The following is a 20,000-nucleotide window of genomic DNA, read 5'->3' on the forward strand; positions in this document are numbered from 1 at the left end:
CGTCTGGGCTGTGGTCAAATTCAGCCAACAAAGGCGAATGTTCGGCGAACATGTTTTCTTTGAACGGTTACATTTGAATGGAGAGCCCTTCTGTGATCAACGATGATTTTCTGGATGATATATTTTGCATGTAGTCTCTGTAGTACAATCTAATTTAACATTAGTAAGAAGTAAAAGGGCCTTCGGTATTCAATTCACTCATTCAATCATACAATTATATTTACCTCAGTCCAGCGTCTATTTTGGTTCACCGCAAACTACCTTCTCAGACCCTTTGCTTACGTTTGCATACGTTCGCACAACTTCCCAGTGAACAAAAAGTTAACAACAAAGCTTCAAATAGTGTGCAAATGCTCACGAACATTTGCTATATTTTCTGAATTTGAATACACCCCTGTTCTGTCTGCCAGGAGGAACAGAAAGTGCTAGTGGAACCTAGCCTGGGGCCTATTGGCTTTGCAGTTGTGGTTTCCGGTCTAAGCGGATAGTGATCCCCCAGTCCAAAAACAGGCCTACCCATAAACCTATGATGCGATGCAGCAAGAACTTTTTCTGGAATAGACTACTTTGTTTGGTATGTCTGTGTTTTATTTTAATTCGTAGCAACTGGGGAGACTAGGCTCCTCGATTCAGCATGTGACAGGACGCCAGCGGGCTCTAGACCAAGAACCAAGCGAATAGAAACCAGGCTCCTCCCTGAGGAGAACGTGGTGATGCGAGTGTAACCAGAGCAGGGAATCCTTCACTTGTGACTCAGAACCAAAGTTCTTTACAATGGCCTCTCATTCACCCATTCACACACACATTCACACACCAATGGCATCGGCTGCCATGCAAGGTGCCAGCCTGCTCATTGGGAGCAATTTGGGATTCAGAGATCTGAAATATGGACAGGAGGAGCCGGGATTCGAACCGCCAACCCTGCGGTCATTGGACGACTTGCTCTACCTCCTGAGCCTTCTGAGCCCAGTGTTCCAGCCCCCTGCTGAGAACAGACGTTATCCATCTAGACTCGGCCAAAGACTGAACCAACAGCATCTGAAGGTTGGAAACTCCTCATGCTCTGACAATGCCTGGAAAGCAGCCACAGGCCTGAATACTTCATCTGCTAAAGAGAAGAGTTTCTGTCAGGCAGCCAACAGCCCCCCCCCTCCCCTCCCCTCCCTGCATAACTGTTCATCTCTGACCCGTCCCTACTGGCTCATCAATAAGTGACTAGAAGACCCAGATCTCTCTTTCTCTCTCTCTCTCTCTCTCTCTCTCTCTCTCTCTCTCTCTCTCTCTTTCTTTCTCTCTCTCTCTTTCTCTCTCTCTCTTTCAATTCAATTTGTATTGACTGACACGAAAATATGTCAAGTATTGCTGAAGCAAACAATGAACGGCTATGACAATACAAAATAAACACAAATATAGATAACGTTGATAGCAATGAGTAAAACGTAGATTTACATTCCACTGACTGAGCGCGCCACATTCCTGCTCTCTGGCCTTCCAGCAGGCTCTGTGTGATTACAGTATGTAATGCTTTCTCACTCTCACGCCAAAATAGTTCACTGTTCACAGCTGTGCTGGGTGCGTCCCGTGTTTTGACCGTATGGAGTTGCTCCAACATGTTGACTGTTTTTAAGGCAATGTGTTATGCTTGATGGGCATACACCTGCTATATTCATGGCACAGTCTGTCTTGTGTCTCCAAACCTCTGTGCTGAGGCCTAGCATTAGTCAACTGTCTTAAAAACAGTCTGGGATCCCCAGGAGGCTCCGCGTGGCCCTAGGGTCCGTTCCACCCCCTCAATCCTAATAGGACACAATCACTGTCATGCGGTAGGACAGTGCATCGTGGGAAAAGCTGAAAGAGCAAGACTTGGGTGTGTACAGTATGTGTGTGTGTGTTTCTCTCTGAGGGTACATGTATGTGGTGTGTGTGTGTGTGTGTGTGTGTATGTGTGTGTATTGTGCTGGTATCTAGGTCAACTTTCTCTTTCAATCTTTTTTCCTCTCTCTCAGGGAAACATCTGGCCCTTTTGGGGGCAGGTTTTCCAGAGGGGAGAAATGAAAGGGCTGCGTGGGAGGGACCCTCTACTTAGTAGAACAGAGAATGAAAGTGTGGACTTCAAGTCCATTAAGTTTGCCAAAGGAATTGCTCAACACCCAGAAATGTCAGTCCGTACTGTGTTAACATTGCACCGTTGAACTGTTGACTGGAGATTTGCATCACCCACAGTAACTCGTTGAGCAGACGGCAGTGTCCTGCGAAGCTGAGATTTTGTCTGGGAAACTCAGGCCCTCTGTAGGGATCTGACTCCAGGAGAGCATGACTCTGCTTTCTTTCTGGCCTGGTGGAAGACAGGTCTGTGTTCAGGTCTAGCAGGGACCATGAAAAGCCTCTCCTCAGTCAGGAAGACAGGTCTGTGTTCAGGTTGAACAGGTCTAACTAGCCCCGGTGTAGCTGTGGTGTAGCCCCTGTGTAGCGGTGGTGTAGCCCGGGTGTAGCGGTGGTGTAGCCCGGGTGTAGCTGTGGTGTAGCCCCTGTGTAGCGGTGGTGTAGCCCCTGTGTAGCGGTGGTGTAGCTGCGGTGTAGCTGCGGTGTAGCGGTGGTGTAGCCCCGGTGTAGCGGTGGTGTAGCGGTGGTGTAGCCCCGGTGTAGCTGCGGTGTAGCGGTGGTGTAGCTACGGTGTAGCGGTGGTGTAGCCCCGGTGTAGCGGTGGTGTAGCCCGGTGTAGCGGTGGTGTAGCCCCGGTGTAGCGGTGGTGTAGCCCCTGTGTAGCGGTGGTGTAGCCCCGGTGTAGCGGTGGTGTAGCCCGGTGTAGCAGTGGTGTAGCCCCGGTGTAGCGGTGGTGTATCCCCGGTGTAGCGGTGGTGTAGCTGCAGTGTAGCGGTGGTGTAGGCCGGTGTAGTGGTGGTGTAGCCCCGGTGTAGCGGTGGTGTAGCGGTGGTGTAGCGGTGGTGTAGCGGTGGTGTAGCGGTGGTTTAGCCCCGGTGTAGCTGTGGTGTAGCTGTGGTGTAGCGGTGGTGTAGCCCCAGTGTAGCTGCGGTGTAGCGGTGGTGTAGCCCCGGTGTAGCGGTGGTGTAGCCCCGGTGTAGCGGTGGTGTAGCCTCGGTGTAGCTGCGTTGGCTCCGCCGACAGCGTTGACAGCTCTCCTGCAAGCGAAGCAGCTGTCGGCTGGACGACGTCATTGGCTTATTTGAAATTGAGAGTTTAACATGTTTTTGAAAGATTTTTCAAGGTGCCCACCCACATCCATTGTATGACCAAAACGGTGGTAGAGCAATTATCAGACTTCCTCAAAAGTGCTAGTTTTGTCAATGTTTTGATCTGAACCATTGTATATTATCATAAGTAACCTTAAAACAGGGCTAAACATGCATTTTCCCTTTACTACTCCTTTAAGGTTATAGTTGTTGTATATGTATGTTGTCCTAAATATGTGTTGCTAGTGAACTGTATTGAACTAAATTTTTGTCCACACCCTTTACCAACAAGGACCATAATGGAAATAAGCAGTAGGTTTTTTATGTTATCCTTGACATTTTTTTTTTTTTTTTTTTAAATGCACTTTACCTCTGTAACTCTTTTTAAAAATGTGTCTAATAAAGTAAATCAATCAATCAATCAACCATTTGACTGCAGTAACCCATTATATACAGTAACCCATTAAATACAGGGGGCCTGTAATGGTAGGGGAAACACTGAAATACATCCCAAGCACAACATTGTTTGAAAACAGGATCAAATCTCAAAATAAATGTATGGAACAATAAAAAACATATAAAAAAAAAAAAAAGAATAATAATAACAATAGTAGTAATAATAATAATAATAATAATAATAATAAGTATTATTATTATTAAAGGCACAAGCAGCTATATGGGGTCAAGCTTCAAGTGACCACGCTGCAACGACCACACTGCAATGAGCACACGCAGCAACAAATGACCACAGCAACGAGCCCATCAACAGGCCATACTATTACAGCACATTTGCTGTAATAGCTCTATGAAGCATTTTTGACATTCATCTATCACAGCCAAATAAAATGCAAACCCAAACAGGAAGTTTGGGACAGAGAGGTCATATCTCAGTTAAAAACAATCTTTGCTCAATTCACATAAAACTTACGTAAAACTATGTGTACAGCCGTGCTTTTAACATGATCACATCAAGTTGTCATAAAGTCTGCCCTGCTGACTCCTGCTTCACCCCCTCATCCCTGCAGCATGGATAATGCTCACAGTATGTAAGTGTAAACTTTATTCTGGTTGGACCAGTTAATGACCAGCTAACATTTGTAGCTGGTTCTGGCTGGATTTAACAGTAAGGTATGACAACAGCCCTATCTACCCTGTCACTGTCTTCTTTTAATCCATCAAATTGTGTCACACATTTACCATAATGTTATACCAGCAGCCACGGTCTTCGACATCTTGGATTTGATCTCTTAGCTTTTAACACCCTATATGAAGACATGCACCTGACATGTACATGTGCAATTTCAGACTGATCAGACCTACGATTTATGAGAAGAAACTTTCTGTAGGTTTTGCCAAATTTTCAACATGCTGACAAATCCATCATTGCGGAGACTGGGTATTTGAGGCAAATTTGTTCCACATGAGCAATGATGTAAGTCTACAAGGTTTTATACATTTTATCTAACGGCGTGGAAATGCCAGCACTTTGAAATTTGGGTTTTCCGTTTATTTGTTGACTGTAGCGCCACCTATGGTAGAATCTGCAAATGCTTTGACGTGGTGCAACATGATAGTACCTTCTTCGTATCCAGTGAGTTTAATCTCCCTAGATTATTGTTGTACAAAATTATAAACACTTGAACTTTGTGGCCCAATTTTTTTAACATATAATTTTTGAATACCAGTTTCTCTGCCATCTTGGATTGGATTTCTTAGCTGTTAACACCCTATAGGGAGACATGCACTCTAAACATACCTGTGAAATTTGAGACCGATCGGACTTACGGTTTATGAGAAAAAACTATTTTGTAGGTTTTGCCAAATTTTCAACTTGCAGCCAAATCCATCATGGCGGAGATCATGGGTCCAAATTACAAAATTGTTCCTCATGAGGAATGATGTACGTCTACCAAGTTTCATACATTTCGTCAATCGGGGCGGACATGGCAGCATTGTACACTGCTTATTATAGCGCCACCTATGGGTGAATCATGGTGAGTCTTTGTGGCATAGTTACTCATGGTCTGTAGTTGCGACATGCCGAGTTACAGCAATTTTGGTTGAGGACTTATTCAAGAGCGTCAAGGAAAATAATAAGAAAACCAACAATTACAATATGGTTCTACACACCTTCAGTGCTTGACCCCTAATAATAATGAAACCAGGCCAGGTCCAGCCTGGCTTATGTGTGTGGCTGGCTTGTTTCTGTTCTGTTTCTATTCTGGACTGGTAGGACGGAAGCTAGTCATGCCACTGAAATAGCTGTGAATTGAAATGACATGAAATAATTTCTGATAAATTAAGATAGGTCTTGTCTCCTGGACACATCAGTTCCAATGCTTCCAATGCTAATCCAGCACAATAACAGCGGGATTGCCAGTTAGCTCATGAGCTCACAACAACTAGCAGCAGCTTCCATAACATTAATGGTAGTGGTCAGTGGCTAAAGCAGTTACACTGATGATTCCTGTAACGTTAGCTATTTTGCTGAAATTGGTTCAACTTCTGTTTCTGGACAAAGGTAGGGGATAAATCCAGATAACACAAGGCTAGCGGACCTACAGCGGGTCCCCGATGGACAAGCTGGCGGACCTCCAGCCGAATCCACTGGTGGGTTCATTTGCACATCGAATGGCAAGCGGACTTCTGGTGGATTATTAGCGTCAGGGACAGCGGTCCACTAGTAATCCAAAATGCTCCTGTTATTTTGGTGTCCTTATTTATTTTGGTGTGCTGGGACTACTGCCTCTTGTGGTGCCAACAGAGAAATGCAGGTCAACATTCAATGGAGGGAGGGAGGGAGGGAGTGACACGTTACACTAGGTGCGCAGTGCGCTAGCTTACAGCCACGCACACACAAAAAATGTGAATTTGTAAATCGATTGAAAATAGAATCGTAATTTTTATATGAATCGATTGTTTTCACCCCCACTTACTGCTTTGTGATATAATTTTTGTTGCTAAATGCATTCGTAACATTACAATTTCCACGGATCAGAAAAAGATGCTAGATTTGTCGCTTGTCACTTTTGGAATTTAAGTCGCCAGGTGGGGTCACTAAATATAGCGACACACATTGGCAACACTTCGTGCTGGTCTCCTGAGTGTGTGTGTGTTTGCGCACGTATGTCTGACCTATTGTCCTATAGTCATTTACTCCACAAACTCAGGAAGTCAAATTAGACTCCCTGCCTCTCTCTCTCTCTCTTTCTCTCTCTCTCGCTCTCTCTCTCTCTCTCCCTCTCTCTGTCTCTCTATGCCTCTCTCTCTCTGTATCCCTCTCTCTCTCTCTCTCTCTCTCTGCCTGTCTTGGAAGGAAAGAGAATAGACTTGGTGCAGAGGAGAGAGGAGGAGGAGAGAGGGAGGGGAGGAGAGAGGGAGAGTAGGAGAGAGGGAGGGGAGGAGAGAGGGAGAGGAGAGAGGGAGGAGAGAGGGAGAGGAGAGAGGGAGGGGAGGAGAGAGGGAGGGGAGGAGAGAGGGAGAGGAGGAGAGAGGGAGGGGAGGAGAGAGGGAGAGGAGGAGAGAGGGAGAGGAGGAGAGTCCCAGGGGGGCCGACTCACCATGAAGCAGCCAGACACTGTCCTCTGACAGAACAGCAGCAGTCATGTGAGGGAGGAAGGAAGAACGTACACCCCCCTGTCTCTCTCTCTCTCTCTCTCTCTCTCTCTCTCTCTCTCTCTCTCTCTCTCTCTCTCTCTCACACACACACACACACACACTGAATTCCCATCCTTCAGGCTACGTCACACACACACACACACACAGCACACACTAGTGCAGTCATGAGGAGGGGGAGGGAGATAGAGGAGGAGGAGGAGAGAGAGAGAGGGGGGAGTGGAGAGAGGGAGAGAGAGACCCGGCCTCCTCCATCCCAGCAGCGCAGTAGCTTAGAGCTGTGTGAAGTGGCGCAGCCCGCCCCCCCCCCTCCCCCGTCCTGTCCTCCACGTGGTACACTCCAGCAGGGGAGGTATTTAAACAGCCAAGCCAGTAGCCTGCGCTGCCTGTGTACCGACAGAGAGCCGGCCCACCAATCCAGGAAGCTGCAGAGAAACACTGGCAGAGAGAGAGAGAGAGAGAGAGAGAGAGAGAGAGGCCAAGCTGAGGGGGAAAACAGTCCCGCTAGAGAAGAAGAGGAAGAAGAAGGAAAAGAAACAGAACAGAGAGAGAGAGAGAGAAACAACAACACAGGAATAGAATCCCGGCGCTGCCATTGTCGTCATTAGGAATAGTCACTCGTCTGCGTCCGCGCCAGCGTTGAGCAGAAGAGAGCGTAGCGGCGTCCCGGACCCAGCCTCCCGTCTCAGCATCCCGCAGGAGCAGCGTAGACCGCCGCCACCGCCGGACAGGGAGAGAGGTAGTACTGACCCAGCACCGCCCGACAGGGAGAGAGGTAGTACTGACCCAGCACCACCAGACAGGGAGAGAGGTAGTACTGACCCAGCACCGCCCGACAGGGAGAGAGGTAGTACTGACCCAGCACCACCAGACAGGGAGAGAGGTAGTACTGACCCAGCACTGCCCGACAGGGAGAGAGGTAGTACTGACCCAGCACCACCAGACAGGGAGAGAGGTAGTACTGACCCAGCACCGCCCGACAGGGAGAGAGGTAGTACTGACCCAGCACCGCCCGACAGGGAGAGAGGTAGTACTGACCCAGCACCGCCCGACAGGGAGAGAGGTAGTACTGACCCAGTACCGCCCGACAGGGAGAGAGGTAGTACTGACCCAGCACCACCAGACAGGGAGAGAGGTAGTACTGACCCAGCACCACCAGACAGGGAGAGAGGTAGTACTGACCCAGCACCACCAGACAGGGAGAGAGGTAGTACTGACCCAGCACCGCCCGACAGGGAGAGAGGTAGTACTGACCCAGCACCGCCAGACCCACGCTTGCCTTCTCTTTTTGAGAGACGATTTTTCCCCAGATAAATGTTTGTGTGTGTGTGTGCTTGCATCCGTGAGCTGTTTAACAAGCTCTCGCCGGTGGAGGCTGTGTGTGTGTGTGTGTGTGTGTGTGTGTGGGTGTGTGTGTGTGTGTGTGTGTGTGAGCTGTTTAACTGTGTGTAGAGAGTATCATCGATGTCTACTTTTCATGGTAACTGTAGCTGAGGTACTGGTGCATCTGGGACACATGCGTGCGCTGGGAACACGCTGATATTGCAGGAAGCGTCCATTGCTGACATCATCTCTGGGGAGGTAGTGAAAGAAGGTAATTGGGGTGTGTGTGTGGGGGGGGGGGGGGGGGGGGTGTTGTGTGTGGAGGCGATTGCTGCATCATAGCTGTCACTGGTCCCGCCTGTGTGTCTCTGTTTCACAGCTCTGTGACCCGGACTGGACCGGTCTATCACTAGTATCCTTAGTGGAGGGGGACTGGACCGGTCTATCACTAGTATCCTTAGTGGAGGGGGACTGGACCGGTCTATCACTAGTATCCTTAGTGGAGGGGGACTGGACTGGTCTATCACTAGTATCCTTAGTGGAGGGGGACTGGACCGGTCTATCACTAGTATCCTTAGTGGAGGGGGACTGGACCAGTCTATCGCTAGTATCCTTAGTGGAGGGGGACTGGACCAGTCTATCGCTAGTATCCTTAGTGGAGGGGGACTGGACCAGTCTATCGCTAGTATCCCTAGTGGAGGGGGACCGGACCAGTCTACCGCTAGTATCGTTAGTGGAATTGTCCCAGACTGGACCGGTCTATTGCCAGTCCCTCTGTGGTCTCCCAGCTGCAGAATGGAGGGGAGCAGCATCCTGTGTTGGGATGAGATGGTTGTTGCAGTGCATTAAGCACCATGACAGAGTGTACGTACACACACACACACACACACACACACACACACATCCCATCAGCGTCTCAGCCATGTCACCGTACACACACACATCCCGTCAGCATCGCTGAGAACAAACCGTATCTTGTTGTCTTTGGACAAACAGGTATTTCCAGGGAGAAAAGGTCCCTGTTGAAGACAGTCAGTCCCATGGCTCTGGACCGCACAGCTTCATTCTGCTACACATCCACACGGACATTTGAGTGGTTTTAGTAGAACTTTAGATCCACAGTGAGCCAGGCATCCCGTGCATAATGACGGCCTGAGCCTAGACTCGTGTCTTGTCTCCCTGTACTTGATGAGCACTGCTTACCAGAAATGTTAATTATAGAGACATTATTATCACACAACATTACAGTCAGTCATTTAGCAGACGCTGTTATCCAAAGTGACTTACAATATTTACAGTCCTGAGTACTATGGAGAGGTCTGTCTGTGACAAAGCAAACACTCTTAGATGTGCTGTGTGTGTGTGTGTGTGTGTGTGTGTGTGTCTGTGTTTGTGTGTGTTTGTGCGTGCGTGCGTGCGTGCGTGCATGTGAGTGAGTGAGTGAGTGAGTGTGTGTGTGTGTGGAGGGAATGTGTGACAGTGTGGGCGGCGTGTGCAGAATCCAGAGCATGAACAGTGGCACACATTCAGCTGTTCATCACTGCTGTGTTCTACCTGAACACAGTTTCACCTGAACAAAGCCTCCGAGGACGCGCACAGACTGTGGTACCCAGAGAGAGAGGTGGAGGAGCAGGCTGTGGTGGTCTGGTCTGCCCCTGACCCTGGGGGTCATCACAGACAGCACGGCCCAACCATCCATGTTTACTGTTGAGAAACTGCAGCTGAGAATTGACAAATATCAGGTCTTATAACGTTTCTGAGAGAAACTGGGTTCAAAGTACAGATTTATTCTTATCCACAGTTGCTAAGGAATGGTTGGTGTGTGTTTGTGTGTGTGTGTGTGTGTGTGTGTGTGTGTGTGTGTGTGTGTGTGTGTGTGTGTGTGTGTGTGTGTGTGTGTGTGTGTGTGTGTGTGTGTGTGTGTGTGTGTGTGTGAGAGTGTAGAACAAGGGAGGAGCAACAGTTGCCTCACTTTAACACTGACGCTGTAAACGATATGGACACACACACCACGACACGACACAGCGCCCCTTCACCCTGACCTTCCTCTGGGCTCTGGACACGGTATCTAGGTCACCTCTGGGATGATGTCATCATCATCATCATGGTGTTAGAGACATGTCACCTGTTCCGGGACACCCTGAGACCTCTCCAGACACGGAGAAACTGGGAGACGTCTCCACAGAGAGAGATCCACCTCTTAAGCACCTGTTGTATTTATATTGTGCTACTTTTGCACTTTGGCTTTAGCGCTAGATTATGCTCTTAGTCACTTGTTTAGAAAGGAGATGCACTTGTGAGTTCTGGTGAGTAGTAGTACACATACCTCCTATGTTAAATGCAATTATTGTACTGTAAGTCGCTTTGGATAAAGGCGTCTGCTAAATGACTGTGATGTAATGTAATGGCAGGGCTCTGTCCGTCTGTCTGTCTGCTACGGATGGTTCTGGGTTGGAGAGGAGGAATGGAAGGGAGTTGAGATGATGATGATGGTGATGATGATGATGGCAGTGGTGATGATGATGATGATATTGGCGGTGATGATGGGATAACTGAAAGTGATTGCTTTGCTATTGCCCTGCATGGGGTTGGAAAATATCATGGCTAAGAATATTAGCTCAATTCTCTCTCTCAACCTTGGTTGCATGCTCACACACATGCATGTGCTCTCTCTCTCTCTCTCTCTCTCTCTCTCTCTCTCTCCCTCCCTCCCTCTCTCCCACACACACACTTTCTCAACAAACAGCTTCCAGGACATGCTGCAGGCTAATCTGCCTTGCCAACCTGTCAACCAAGAATGGCATAGATAGCATGTTGCTAGATAGCTAGCATAGATGGCATGTTGCATACTGCATAGATAGCATGCTAGATAGCATAGATAGCATGTTGCATAGATAGCATGTTGCTAGATAGCATACAGTAGATAGCATGTTGCTAGATAGCATAGATAGCATGTTGCTCCAGAAAGCTGTTGTGAACTGGGTCAGTCCAGGCCTGTAGCTGCGTCCTCCTGTGTCCGGGTGGGCGTGCTCGTAATAGAAACAAGCTGCCAACCCTCCTGACACACATTCATCTTCATTCACAAAGAAAGTGCTGTGATTTGATTTGTTCGCTGGTCTCTGTCTGGGCTATATCTACGCGGTTACTATGGGTTACGCTCAGTTGTCATAGCGCCCACGGGATCTGCGGGACATCAGAGGATGTCCGCTGTGCTGAGCGCTGAATGACAGCAGATCATCCTGTCTCAGGCCAGGGGAGTCTAGGGGGAGCGTCCCAGCCCTAGAGATGAATAATCTGGTCTCCTCTCCACATGTCTGGCAGTGGTCAAAATCAACTCTATTTACCAGCCAATGGCTGGTAAAACATTTGGCTGGCTGGTCATTTTTCTTTTCTTTTTCTTTTTGGTAAACCAAAAAGTTAGTTTTGGACCCTGCTAGTACAGATAATGTTACAGTAGCTACTACTACTATATGCACACTGCAATTGATTGAGGATCGCATATGAGACCAAGATGACACACTAACTAATAATAATAATAATAATAATAGTAAAAAGCAATTTATTATTTTTGGCCGGTCAGACAAAAATTGAGTTTTGTGGTCTGCCGCCCGGTCTGTGCTCTCCAGCTGCTCACCTGTCTGCTCGCTCTCCCCCCTGTGGTTGGTTTATAGATGACCCCCGTTGTAGGCGGCAGCGGTCTGCACTAAACTGTGGTTTATTCTCAGTGTTTACTGGGCCTGGCGCGGAGGAGGGGGCGGGGCCGAACACGCTCCTGGACGCAGATGATGTCACCGCGGCTAAACTGGGCCGAGGACGCCGGCTTAGGAGGCGTCTGTTGTGGAGAGGCCGGGGGATTAGGTGAAGGCTATACTGGGCCCATGATGGAGTCTGTTTGTTTGTTTGGTGGGTGGGTGGGGGGGGGGGGGGTCTGTTTGTATAGGCTGGCCTGTGTGTGTGTATGTGGAGGGGGGGGGTGGCTGTTTGTATATAGGCTGGCCTGTGTGTGTGTTATGTGTGTGTGTGTGTGTGTGTGGGGGGGGGTCTGTTTGTACTAGGCTGGTCTATATCTCTGTACATGTGCCTGTGTGTGTGATTGTGTGTGTGTGTGCCTGTCCTCACTCCAGTGCTTACATGTGTAATTGCCAGGGTAACCCAGTCATACTGTATGAATAACATCGAATGAAGCCCCATGATGGTGCACATACGGTCCGTTCTGACGCGCTCCCTGTCAGAGCATGTTGACCAGTCCTGCTCCCTGTCAGAGCATATTGACCAGCCCTACCACTGGATGAAAAGTTGGATTTTCAACCCTGTGAATGCATGTAAACTTCATGCAAACCTCTAATTCCCGGCGGTTAACAGCTGTTCTACAGCCTGTTAACTTGGCTGTAAACTGTCGATCATACCACTCCTCCACCTCAACCTCCTGCAGAGTATTGAACACCTCTAATAGCATCTGAACAGCAGAACCACCTGGCTTGAACAATGGAGCCTTCTCAAAAGAAAAAGCACTCGTGATTGGTTGGCAGCTCTGTCTGTCTGGAATTGCATCGGAAGAACTTCCACGACAATTCACAGTGCTGCTTACTGACAAAACCCCCACTTTTCATGCATAGTTCTCCCTGTCAGAGCGTGTTGACCAGTCCTACTCCCTGTCAGAGCGTGTTGACCAGTCCTACTCCCTGTCAGAGCGTGTTGACCAGTCCTACTCCCTGTCAGAGCGTGTTGACCAGTCCTACTCCCTGTCAGAGCGTGTTGACCAGCCCTAGCGTCCTGTGTCCCCGTCTCGTCCTGAAGACACAGGCAGGGCAGCGGATGGCAGACTAATGATGCCCACCAGACTGAGCCTAACGGCCCAAGTTACACAGGAGGATGAGCTCAGCCCTTCTAAACAGCAGACCTGATTCAGGCCCTTCACTGCTTGTTCCTGACGGGTTCTCCTGTGACAGCCCAGGCTGTTTTCAGTGGTTTTAGAACATTTGTGGTTCTAGAACGTCTCCCTGTTCTGAAACTGTGGAGTCTTGGAAGATTCCAAACGTTCTGTTCTGAAACTGCTAAAGAGCTAAGATCTTGGCTGAACCTGGCTTTAGACTGATCTAACAAAATATTATTATTATTATTATTATTATTATTAGGTGGGCTAGCTTGTAGAAGCTAGCCCAACTTGTGATATTCCCACTATTTCTTTCTTTCTTATTATTCTCCCCATTGTTTGTCTCCTTTATAACTTCTTCATACTTTGTGGTAGAAATGTAAGTATCTAAGCTTTGTGACTTACAGTTTTCACTGTACGACTTATTGTTCAGCAACTGGGCTCCTCATTGACACGTATGGCAACGCACTCTAACTTTTGAGCTGTTCATTTTGTACTTTTACCCTTTTTCTAACTTGTTGCTATTCATACAGTTTTAACAGCTCATACACATATTATATATCAAAATGTTCACACAACTGTGCTGATTCGTACAATGTAAGTATCTAAGCTGTGTGATTTACCGTTTTTGAGGTATGTTCGGTATGATTTGTTCGGCAACTGCGCTCCCCATTGAAACATATTTGAGCTGCTAATTGTGCATTTTTACCCTTTTTCTAACTTGTCACCATGCCTACAGTGTTTAAGCTATACGGACATATTATACATAGAAATGTTCTGCAAGCTCTCAGGATTCCTATGGTATCAAGATATAAGCTGTAACACTTATAGTTTTCATGATAGAGCTGTCTGAATCGGACCATGTCTAGGATCAGAATGTCAGTTGGGATTAGAGTGGTGGCAGCTGTTGCTTTTTTTGAATTTGTGTGCATGTGCAGCCTCTCTTAAAGGTACAGTCACCCTTTTATAACTAATGTGGTAGCACAGAACTCAGCCAAAGTGGAATAGAGGCATATGATCTTCACTGGTGGGGGCCGGTGGGTAGCCCGGAGAGGAGTACACCGTCCCTGACTGGCTATGACCAAAAGGGGCGGAGCCTCGCCAACACGCCACTATTCACGCCACAGAACCCACTTTTCAGCCCCTGAGTGGGCTAGAGACACACAGTCTTCGATGGTGGATGCATGGAAATTGCCCGGAGGTCACTGTACTGTCCCCGACTAGCTGTGACCCAAGGGGGCGGAGCCTAACCAGCACGCCACTATCCACGCCACGGGCCCCACAACTTAGCCCCTGAGTGGGCTAGAGACACACGGTGTTCACCGGTGGAGTCAGGTAGGAGGCCCGGAGAGGGGTACACTGTCCCTGACTGGCTCTGACCTGGGGGGGCGGAGTCTCACCACCACACCACTATCTACGCCACGGGCCCCACAACTCAGCCCCTGAGTGGGCTAGAGACACATGGTCTTCACCAGTGCGGGCAGGTAGGTGGCCCGGAGAGGGGTACCCTGTCCCCGACCAACTCTGACCTGAAGTCTCGCCACCACGCCACAGACCCCACAATTCAGCCCCTGAGTGGGCTAGAGACGCACGGTCTTCGCCGGTGGGTGCATGGAGATTGCCCGGTCCGTAGTAGTTCTAGCAGTAGCTGTTACATACAGCTGCAGCAGCTAGCCCACCTCACATTTTCTCCAGGAAATGTACTTTCTAGTTATTATTATTATTATTTCTAAAGCACTTTTCATTGTGAGACTTGTCTGTGTGTCTAACCATTGCTTTGTACCAGGTGTAGCTGATTTAATATTCTGTTGGTACTCTGAGTTGTTTCCAGCTCAGGTGAAGTGGGCGACGTTGGGACAGAGTGCTGTCAAGCAGCTCTTATGTGACTGTGTGTGGTCATCTGTTCCCAGCAAGCCAGAGTGGGGGACGCCACTGTCTGTCAAATACAGGTGTGTGTGTGTGTGTGTGTGTGTGTGTGTGTGTGTGTGTGCGTGTGTGTGTGTGCACGTGTGTGTGCGCGCGCGCTTTGTATGTATGCACGTCTGTCCGTTTCAACTTAGGGGTGAGGTGGTGAGGTTCCAAGAGTGAAACGTACTGTACACCAGTCAGGAATGAGTGAACATGTTTGGAGACTTTACCCACGCCTCCCTGATGCATGCTCAGTGCTGTCATAAGCATCTGTGACTTCTCCAGAAAAGGACCTGATCCAGGCCGTCCAGCCTGACCATCCATCCACCATGACAGCCCGGCACTTAGAGTAACTACATGTTCAAATCTTAACAAGATAGAGTGCTTTCTAAAAGCACATTAAACAGTTCCCTGTCGTCTATATTTGGAGTCTCTGCCTATTAAATCTGTCAGAGTGGTCAGTATCTCTGAGGTCTGCAGAGCAGAGATAGAGGCGTCAGCCAGAAACTAACTCCATCTATAATGAACTAGAGAGAAAGAGAGAGAGAGAGGGTGGGGGGGAGTAGAGAGAGAGAGGGAGGGGGATAGAGAAAGAGTGGGAGAGAAAGGCAGAGAGAGACGGAGAGAGAGAGCAAAACAGGGAGAGTGACGGGAGAGAGAGAGGGGGAGAGAAAGGCAGAGCAGGAGAGAGAGGCAGAGAGAGAGGGGGGGAAGAGAGAAAGAGGGAGAAAGATGAGGAGAGAGAGAGAGAGAGAGAGAGAGAGAGAGGGAGAGACAGATAGTTACCACTCACCACAGCCAGGCCTATTTGTGTCTCATGATGATATTGCATTAAGACGAGCAGTGGAGACCTGTCATGTTCTGATGAAGAGCAACACTGCTTAAGTGGTTTCCTTTGGCTTGTGGCATGGGAGGTGTGTGTGTGTGTGTGTGTGTGTGATTGTGTGTCTGTCTGTCTGTGTGCGTGTGCGTGTGTGTGTGTGTGTGTGCGTCAGTGTACGTATGCATACACAGTAACTGGTCTGAGATTGTTGTCTTCTCACAGTGGTTATTGCAGTAGATGAGCTGTTATTACAGTAGATAAGCGGTTACTACAGTACTGTAGATTAGCTGTTATGACAGTAGATTAGCTGTTATTATAGTAGATTAGCTGTTATTACAGTAGATTAGCTGTTATTACAGTAGATAAGCTGTGACGTAATGATGGCCGAATGCTTGTGGCTCTGTTCATTATGAAAAGCCTCAGTGTGGGCTGCTGTTCTCGGTAAACGCCAGTCAGTAGGAGCTGGAACCCTGCAGGTTAGCGTGTGTTACGTATGGTATGTTTATACCTCCTCTGGGACTAGGGGTGTCTTTGTATCCGTCTCGGACCCAGTGGCATCTGGTGGGTCAGAACCGGGTCAGCCAGGACCAACGATGCACGCTCGCACAGCACGCACTATTTTTTTGGGTGGTGCGCTTTCAAAGCATGCCCTGATGGGAGGTTTCACAGCACCAGAAGGGCGCTGAGCAGTGGCATTTTCATACTGTATGTAAAAAAAACATCCAGGAAAACTACAGTAGCCTAGGCTACTGATGTTTTTTAACACGTCAACAAACGCCAATAATTTGAGAGCGAGCGAATAAGAGGGCAATATTTAGGCCGAAACAACCAAGCTTTTAGGGACACACAAAATAAGCTACAGAGCCATTATATGGCAACAATGGCCAAGCACCACAAAGAGGAATGACAGGACGATACAATACACCCCCTTAGGGCACAGCACTCAATCGCCTACTCCCCTACTTCACTAATCAGTGTTTAGGCTACTACTAGCCTACTAGGCTACTAGGCCTATTAGCCCACCGCTCGAAAACAAAGCAAAACATACAGCCATAACAACTGGTAATTAATCACAAAAGACCTACCTTATAACGTAACCCAAACTTGTTTAATCCACTTCATTTTGGATAAGTAGACGCCCTTGGCTTCCAATGCTGTTTTGCAAGTTAAAATTGTTAATCCAAATCGTGCTGATTCATACATGCCCATTAAAATTAGTTCATACAAGTTAATGTTCTTGCGATGATTTTGAGTATGTACACCCAAATAAACTTGCAATCAAATGCCTTGTCTCTGATTCATTAGTCCACCATCCCAGCAATCAAGTCCCGCCGAGAATGACCAGTATCCGTCACAATTCAAATCAGGTGAACCCATATAGACTGCAGTAGTCTTTTAATAGTTCATCACCCAGGTTCAGCTGTCAAACAGTAGTGACATCCTCCTATATACTTTGTCAGGCAATTGTGTCCCCCTGTCTCTCGTCCAAACAAGTCCTGTGTGTATGTTTTCACTGTCCAATAAGGGACATGGACATACTGCAACCTATCCAGAGTTTTGTTGGGAACCCTGAATCGGACCCCGTTGCAATAGTCCAGGCGTGATGATATGAATGGGTGGATGAGTTTCTCTGCGACAGAGTCGGTGAGTGGAGTGGAGGATCACTCCCAGGCTGCAGACCTCTGAGGACGGAGAGAGTGATACTGTACCGCTGATTCCACTGATAGAGTCCTGTACCGCTGATTCCACTGATAGAGTCCTGTACCGCTGATTCCACTGATAGTCCTGTACCGCTGATTCCACTGATAGAGTCCTGTGCTGCTGATTTCACTGATAGAGTCCTGTGCTGCTGATTCCACCTGCCAAAGCGCACACAACAACTCTTAAGAGCACCCAGTGGCATAAGAGAGTAAATTATATGAACATGTAGGATTTATTTAGCTAGCTATTCGTTAAAGTAGTCACAGGCTACCTACTAGACAGCTACAACATACTAGATTATATTAGAATTAGAATTAGATTAGAAGAATGTATTTGTCTCCCAAGGGAGAGATTTGTCTTGGGCATACAAGGGTTGTGGCGTAACAGCAACATACACATAAAATACATAAATAGAACAAAACATTCACAATACATTCACAGCAACACATGTACAGCGCCTGCCCCCCCTCACAATATACAGTGTATTGTATACATACAAAATAAGTGTCTCATAGGTTTGTAATAGCTTATATTGGCTACAGTAATATATCTATTTAGCTATGACCAGCCAGCTACCGTTAGTTACAATACATAATGCTATTGATAACTAGCTAGGACCAGTCAGCTGCTTCACATTACAGTAGGCTACACGATTGCACTTACCTCCTCCAATTCTCTGTTTTCGTCTGATCCTCTCCAGTTACGTTGTAGGTCCCCCATCTTGTTTTATTTTGAGCTGCTGCTCAAAACGTAGCTTTGTGAAATCAACTTTGAACACTCAAGATCTCTGTTTTCCATGTTCTGTTCCATTCCAATTCCATTGATGCTGCCAGTAGCTAGATGGCTAAAGTGGGTAACGTGATTGACAGGTGATGTGAATGACGGGACAGTCATGGCAAGTTTTGATTGGATAAACCATCCCAATGTTAAAATGTCAATGGGAATTCCAATGTAAGCACTCCGAGAGCTGGTTTACCCTTCGCCCACTTTTAAGCATTTTGACAAATTACAGATTAGGTTACATCTCGACTGCATCACAACATTTTTCACGGTTTTGTATGTGTGGGCTAATTTGATTGGTTGATTTTTCATTTGGTCTTGATTTCCGTGAGCCAGAATCCTTTTATCTGGCCTACAATGTTAAGTGAATGACGAGCTAGTAAGACCGTTGTCAACGGACCGTAACATGGACTGTATTTTCATGAGGACTGTAGGGGGCGACGGAGCACTAGCAAAACGTTAAACAAGGATGAAAATGAAACGATATGGCAGAATACAAGACGCATTTAAAGCTCAATGAGATAACTTTTTTATAGTTCAATATTCACCCTTACTTGCTATTAGTTTATTGGCCATAGCAAGAGCCCCAAAATCGTTTTCATGACATGAGACTGCATGAGACCCTGTGAATTTATTATTTTAGAATGTTGGTGTACACTGGCGGGAAATCTTGTGGTGGAAGCGGAAGTGACGCGTTTTGCGTGTCACGATATCAGGAAGACAACAAACACTTCACCCCGCGAATTTATCTACATGCACATAAAATATTTACCTGCATTGAAGTCATCCTTCCAGAAAGTTCATTGAAGTAGCTACAATCTCCTAATCCAGTCTGCTCCACGCACGTTTGTTATCATATTTTTTTCCCATCATTACAGCGAGTGAGTGGGGAAGTGTGGGAAGTGTGGTTCTTAAAACGTAGTGCCGATTTTATCACGACCAGAGGGGCCGCCAAAGTGCCAAGATATCTCATGTAGCTTTAAGTCAAAAACGGTATGAAAGTCGATTTGCGTGCTTTCTTTCACTGAAAGAAGGTGCAAAAATCAAGTTTTGGGGGGATTTGTATGGGTAAACCAGGCTTACCCTGGCTTATAGGAGCAATCGCCACTGCTCGGACCATTTGCCTTCTTCACCTGACAGCCATATTGGTCAGTCTGGGGTGCGGATGCGTGCCCGTTGACTTCAATGTTAAAAGTTCGCTGTAAAAACACCACTTCAAGAACCAAAATAGTCAAAATAACAGGCTGAATACACTATCGAGGTTACAAACTCATCATTACCAGACTCTGATTGTTTTTCACTGCCGTTGTTTTCGCGTTTGGAAATACATTGAGATGAATGAGCCATAGTTAGCCGTCAGCTGCATTCACAACGATGTATTTCAAAACGCTGATTTTGACTATTTTGGTTCTTGAAGTGGTGTTTTTACAGTGAACTTTTAACATTGAAGGCAACGGGCAATTCCGCATCCGCACCCCTCATTACGTCAGACTGACCAATATGGCAGCTGAGGTGCATAAGGCGAATTGGAGGAGAGTGTCTGGGTGTGTGGGTGCAGGGAGGGAATGTATGGGAGCAGGTGCTCCTGAACTAGGATACTGAACCAGATCTGTGTTACTGGGGGCACATAGCACCCTGCGTATGGCTAGCTGTGTTCGGCATGAGTGATGGAACTGTGTGTGTGCGTGTGTGCAAATGTGTGTGTGTGTGTGTGTGTGTGTGTGTGTGTGTGTGTGTGTGTGTGTCTGTGTGTGTCTGTGCGAGTGTGTGTGTTCACTCCCACAGT

The 20,000-nt window shown here is 47.6% G+C and overlaps 1 protein-coding gene across 2 annotated transcripts in view; it reads left to right on the forward strand.

The window, feature by feature from the left end:
* ampd2a (adenosine monophosphate deaminase 2a) overlaps positions 1 to 20,000 on the forward strand; it is a 74,444-nt gene that overhangs the window by 24,790 nt on the left and 29,654 nt on the right. The gene's annotated exons all lie outside the window — the stretch shown is intronic.

This window comes from Borostomias antarcticus (assembly GCF_949987555.1).
Source record: "Borostomias antarcticus genome assembly, chromosome: 11".
NCBI lineage: Eukaryota > Metazoa > Chordata > Actinopteri > Stomiiformes > Stomiidae > Borostomias > Borostomias antarcticus.